Below are 6776 nucleotides of genomic sequence, written 5' to 3'. Positions count from 1 at the left end.
ACCCTCCCCTCCCTCTCACCCCCCATCAACCCTTAGTTTGTTCTCAGTTTTTAAGAGTCTCTTATGCTTTGGCTCTCTCCCACTCTAACCTCTTTTTTTTTTTCTTTCCAAGGGAGGGATACTTCTAAACATTAGAACATCTTCAGTTTTGCCTTTAGAGATGAATAACTTGGCTCAATATTAAACTATTGGGACAGAAAGTTTTCTCTCAACTCTTTTTGCCAATTATTATAGGAAAAAAAAAGAGCTGTGTCAGCTATTCTTTTTCTTTTCTTTTTAATGTTTATTTTGAGAGAGAGAGAGAATTTGTGTGAGCACATGGGAGAGGGGCAGAGAGGGAGAGAGGAAGAGAGAGAGAATCCCAAGCAGGCTTCCCATACTCAGAGCAGAGCCTGACATGGGGCTTGATCTCATGAACCATGAGATCATGACCTGAGCCGAAATCAAGAATTGGATGCTTAACCGATTGAGCCACCTAGGCACCCCAAGCTATTCTTTTTCTTTATAGCCATCATGTAAAATTTTTGTCTACACTATTTTTACATTTATGGATAACAAATCCATAATGTAACTTATCAAATCTTTTATCACTTAAATTTCTTTTTTGTTACTTGACTGTTTCTTTTCTCTTATATATATACATATATATATATACACACATATATATGTATATATATATATTTGTATATATGTGTGTATATATATACATTTATATGTGTATATATATATTTGTATATGTGTGTGTGTGTGTATATATATATATATATATATATATATATATATATATATATATTTGAGAGAGTTAATAGCGTAGTGGCTAACAGCAGACTCTGATGTCAGATGGCCTTGGTTGTTATTCTCTCCCTACTAGCTTCGTGACCTTGGACTAATAATTTTTCCTGCAGTTTCTATATCTATAAATATGATGAGGATGGAGTATTGAGATAATTAAGTGGGTAGAATGCTTGTAAAGTGCTTTAAAAGATGCTCTGTGTTAACTATTGTTGCATTCTTAGATTTTTTTTTTTTAATTTTGCCTACATAGCTATCATTTAAGTTTTTTTCTTTTTCCACAGTATTCTGGGATATTTCAAGCACGTCCACTACATCACTTGTTTCATTTCTCACAGTGTTAATATCATCACTTGTGTCTTTCAGTGTAGATTTTAAATCTGTTACTGCATTTTAGCTTGAGGAAACAATCCTTTCTTACCTAACCTATATCTTTTTTTTTTTTTTTTTTTTTTTTACAAAATTTTTTTTCAAGGTTTATTTATTTTTGGGACAGAGAGAGACAGAGCATGAACGGGGGAGGGGCAGAGAGAGAGGGAGACACAGAATCAGAAACAGGCTCCAGGCTCTGAGCCATCAGCCCAGAGCCTGACGCGGGGCTCGAACTCACCGACCGCGAGATCGTGACCTGACTGAAGTCGGACGCTTAACCGACTGCGCCACCCAGGCGCCCCACCTAACCTATATCTTATATTAACTTAATATATATATTAAGTTAAATCTAATAATTACTAAATTATCAAAATTCTCTTTCTTCCATTGGAGCTTACATTTGGTGTAACCTTTCCAGAAGTCAGCTATCTTTTCTTTTTGTTTTTGTTTCTCTTTTTCTTTTTTGATTTATTCACTCTTGGTATTTGGCAACACACCAGGTATGTGCCTTGCCCTTTGGTCTCCAGAGCCTGTTTACTTTAGTGATGGTTAAGTCCACTTCCCAGACTTATGGTTGTAATGGCCAGAATTTTTTCTTAGTTTTTACTTTCTGCAACTGTTTATCTAGTGTCGCTATTTAAGATGTGATTTACCTTTTCATTCCACTGCCTTCTATGACATTTTGAGCACATATGTACATTAAAAACCACAATCTTCAATATCCCCTGCTTCCACAAATCTTGTCTCTACCTATACTTGTCATGAATCACTTGTAAGAAGTATACTTTCTAGAAATAAATGTGTCATTACTATTGGCCCACACTCTATTCCCTATCCAGTTTCCAGTTTCTAGTGCAGGATTGGACTAGATGTAGAAAACAAAGTCCAAATGGTGGGTTGGGATGTGGAGTGGGAAGAAGCTCTCCACCTGCTTTGAAAACCTGCACTTAGAACTAGGGATGTATAGGTATTTCTTCTGGAGAGTACACTTCTGATCCAATGAGTTGTGATGAATTAGTTTCTTACCTAAGCATCTACTGCATAACGTGATACATAGTAGCTACAAATGTATATTCCTTCTTCTTCATTACGGTGGGCAATGCCACTGACTTTGTATTTAGTGAGGATTCTTCCCAAATGCTTCCTAAATCCTGGTGTTAGTTTACTGTCAGTCTTAGTTTCTAGTGTAATGTTATCTTTTCATTTCCTTTAGATGGTGAATAGTGAGATTTATCAGATGCTTTCCAGCCTTTTCATACTGAATTATATACGTATGTTTTAGAAATAATGCTCGGGTATCAGATAGGGAATAAGGTTGAGGAAACAAGAATAGTTAGTAGGCTACATTCATGATTTTAATCCTAATGAAAAAGACTTGAACGTTAGTAAGAGGACTAAATAGAAGAAAGATTGAAGAGAGATTTGGTGGTATAATGACAATGCTCACCCATCAGTTATTTGTCACGTCCGGGAGATTGATGAATAAGAAAAAGGCGCCGACAGTGGCTAACAGATTGTAAATTGCACTATTGATTCAGTAATTTAGTGTGGCGGGTGGGTAGCTTGCAGGGCAAGAAACTTAAAAATTTAATTTTTGACATGTTAAGCATATGGAGTCTGCTGAATGTGCATTTGAAGATATTCAGAAGGTAGTTGTAACTATGGATCTGTGGTTTAGGAGATCCGTTAGAATAGGAGCTATGGGTTTGGGAATTACCAGCATATGGAAATAGGATTAGAGTGAATAAATATTGTTTGCAAGGGGGCAGATGATAGGGAAAATCAGGACTGTAGGCAAGGAGATCAGTTAGAATGTTCAGTAGTCTAGGAAAGAAATTATCACTGATTTCTCCAGAACAGTAATAAAGTAAATAGAGGTAAGATTAAACTTTCAGGAAGCCTACTTTGAATGTAGGCTTAAAAACAAGGTAGGGAGGTTAACTACGTAACTGGAAGAAATCATCTGTTTGGGCTGCAGCAAGTGTAATGGAGCATTGAGCCTAAGGAAAGAAGTGAAAATTTGGAATGTCCAACATGAGCGGATAGGAGGCAGGGATAAAGACCAGGGGCATATGAAACATTACAAGCCCCAAAGAGGCCAGAAACCAGAAATTTGTAGGGGGGGGTCACAGTTTTTCACAATAAGTGATTTTCATCTTGTTTCCTGGTTAACAAGGAAGAAGGTAGATTGTTGCACTGTTAAAAGTTTGCAGGTTTTCTGGACAGGTGCTACAAAACGACCAAGGACCATGTACTGGGAAAAACACATTAAAAATATGAGGCTATAGGGGTGTAGGTTGTGTAGAGAAGCAACTAAAGCAATGTATGTTGGAGATGGAGGATACATAGTTAATATTCTAGGAGAGAAAAGTGAGAGGTAAAGGCAACAGAGACCTTAATTTGGTTGAAGATCGCATGTCTTCGTTTTTGTAAAAGAAGTTCAGAGGAGGTAAGTTGCAATGAATGGTAAAAATGAGATGTTTGTATTTAGATTTCATTTACTCAGTTTCTTTCCATCTAGGGCAATGCTGGATATCAAGTTCAGACCATATATGGATGAACAAAAGGTGGCTTTACTGTCTGAAGCAAAGAATAATAGGATAGTGGTACATTCTAGGATGTGATCTTTCCATTTTTGTTCATGTGGCCTAGCATCACCTATATAGATCTATGCAGAGTTCTTAGTTGCAGTTTGGCAATGGCCTGATATATCCGTGTAATAATTATCCTGTGTGTAATAATAGAGGTGTCTGTCACAAGGATGAACCCCAACAATAAATAAGTCAAATGACTGCCTGACGCTGTTTGATAGCTGAAGGAAGACACTTCAACATCTTTATTATCTGTTTACCTTGGCTACGCTATCTGAAACTTTCCTTGGAATACTTTCCTTGGATTCACTTTCTCAGAAATAGAAACCTCATCATGGCAGTGAATTCACAAGGTGAATTCACTCAGCAGCACCTTTACACGGGCAGAAAAGAGTGACCAAGTCAAAGTGCTGCGTGCATGACTGGAGGATGAGGATTATAGTGGTTACAGCAAAACCACAAATTATTATTGCTATTAGTTTTAATATAGGCTAGTTTTTATATTCCTAGTGCCTTACAATTTAATAAAAGTGAATTATAAGAATGAGTCTAGCCACTTGTAATTTTGCTTTACTTTCAACTTTGCAAAAAGTATAGTAACGTGTATGTAAATATATTTTATATAGATATAATATTTATAAACATTAAAAAAATTTTTATACATCAAATAACTTAATAAATGTAGCAAGTTAAACCAACTAACAACCTAAATATTTTTGTTGGAGTGGCAATTTGAGTGTGCTTCTCTGATGGTCTGTTTCCAAAGATAACTGCCTACTTTAAGTTCCTTTAGGGCAGGGATTTTGTTTTATTCATCATTTGGTACTCTGTGGTAAGGAAAGTGCTTTAAATGTAGTAGGTGATCAATGACTTTTATTGCACGAATAGAAGAGAGTAAACAATTATAAACTAAAAGGAAATTAGTTTCAAATGTAAATTCTAGGGGAACACTTCCATTGATAGAAATGAGAATCCTGTTTCTTACCCAGGACCCTATCATGCAGTCTTGAAGAAATGAAAACTGTGAATTCTAATATGTAATTATTGCAATAAACATTTCATCTTTTTTGTGACACCAAGTTAATAAGTAAGCACAAAAATCTGGTCTTGGCCAATTTTGGTGTGGCCAGGAAGATAGCTTGACTCTTAACAGGGATTAGTTGGGATAGGCACACTATTTCCCATTGTCTCTCAAACCTTAGTCCTTTCCTCTGAGCTCGGAACAGCCTTTTTGGCGATAATGCCTTTGTTTTTGAGTAGGAGGACTTGTTAGACCACAAACTTCCAGACTCAATTTTTGTATATCCTGATGAAAATTCTCAAATTTCTCTACTGAATGTAAACATATGTGCAATGTGTTTAAATTGAAACTTACTGAGTTTTGGCAAAATTTCCCTCAAGTGAATAGGGTGGTGCATTTGTATTGATCGAGTTGTTTGGGACATTAAAGTGATAAGACACAATAATCTAAATTTGGGATATACTAGTATGTCTGCCTCAGGCCACGACCTGTCCTGTCACTTTTGCTCCTTCTGGATTTCTCTGGAATTTACTGCCCTTTTTGCCTATTTGTCTGACATTTGACTTAAATCCCTTCATTTTGTTGTTTCTTTTGTATTTACATATTACGACCTTTCACCCTCTCCATTTGCATCTTTCTCAAACCATATTCCAGGGTGGCTACCCCAATCTAGATATAATGCTGATAACATTAAAAAAATGAATTAAACTCTTTTGTCTGGGCTGCTGACATGCCATCCAGACTGGGGAAGACCCAGAAACTTTGGGGCCACGTGAACCACGGCCACAGCCAAATTGGCAAGCACTGGAATCACCCCAGAGGCTGAGGTAATCCTGGTGGCATGCATCACCACAGGATCAACGTTGGCAAATATCACCCAGGTTACTTTGGAGAAGTTGGCATGAGGCATTACGACTTAAGGAAGAACCAGAACTTCCGCCCAACTGACATCCTTGATGAACTGTGAACCTTGGTCAGTGAGAAGACAAGGGTAAATGCTGTCAAAAACAAGAATGGAGCTGCTCCTATCATTGATGTGGTGCGATCAGGCTACTATAAAGTTTTGGGAAAGGGAGACTATCAAAATGGCCTGTCATCATGAAGGCCAAATTCGTCAGTAGAAGAGCCAAGGAGAAGATTAAGGATGCCTGTATGTTGGCTTGAAGCCACATGGAGGGAGTTTCATTAAATTCTAACAAGTGCTTTTCAAAAAAGTAAATGGATTAAAAAAGTTACAAGGGACCTCATAAAAAGCACCATGTAGATATGGTTCATTCCCAGAGTTTTTAACAAAAGGCTTACAATCCTGATCTAGACAAATGTAGATATGACAACTGAAAAACAATAGGTTGATATAATACAATTATAAATTATTACTATTTGAACCTAGCAAATGAACATCTTGAGTATATAAATAAAAATGAACTGCAAATTGGAGTAGAAATCAAGGATAACTGAGGTTATCCTTTGAAACTCAGAGTCAAAGGGGAAAATTCATAGGATTTCTTTTTTTTTAAACTATCTCAGTAGTTTTTTTCTTTATTATTAATTTTACTTTTTAAATTAACATCCAAATTAGTTGGCATATAGTGCAACAATGATTTCAAGAGTAGATTCCTTATTGCCCCTTACCCATTTAGCCCATCCCCCCTCCCACAACCCCTCCAGTAACCCTCTGTTTGTTCTCCATATTTAAGAGTCTCTTATGTTTTGTCCCCCTCCCTGTTTTTATATTATTTTTGCTTCCCTTCCCTTGTGTTCATCTGTTCTCTGTCTTAAAGTCCTCATATGAGTGAAGTCATATGATATTTGTCTTTTTCTGACTAATTTTGCTTAGCATAATACGCTCTAGTTCCATCCACGTAGTTGCAAATGGCAAGATTTCATTTTTTTGAAGCCGAGTAATACTCCATTGTGTGTGTGTATATATATACATATACACGTATACTTATACATATATATGTATACACGTATACATATACATACACATATATATATAC

At 36.4% G+C, this 6776-nt stretch overlaps 1 pseudogene; it reads left to right on the top strand.

The window, feature by feature from the left end:
* Positions 1 to 5506: 5506 nt before the first annotated feature.
* Positions 5507 to 6256, top strand: LOC123609809 (annotated as a pseudogene).
* The last annotated feature ends 520 nt before the right edge of the window (positions 6257 to 6776 follow it).

The sequence above is a fragment of the Leopardus geoffroyi genome, chromosome B2 (genome assembly GCF_018350155.1).
Source record: "Leopardus geoffroyi isolate Oge1 chromosome B2, O.geoffroyi_Oge1_pat1.0, whole genome shotgun sequence".
In the NCBI taxonomy this organism is placed as follows: domain Eukaryota; kingdom Metazoa; phylum Chordata; class Mammalia; order Carnivora; family Felidae; genus Leopardus; species Leopardus geoffroyi.
Note: the sequence above shows the minus strand (reverse complement) of the source record. Positions and strands in the feature narration are given on the sequence as shown.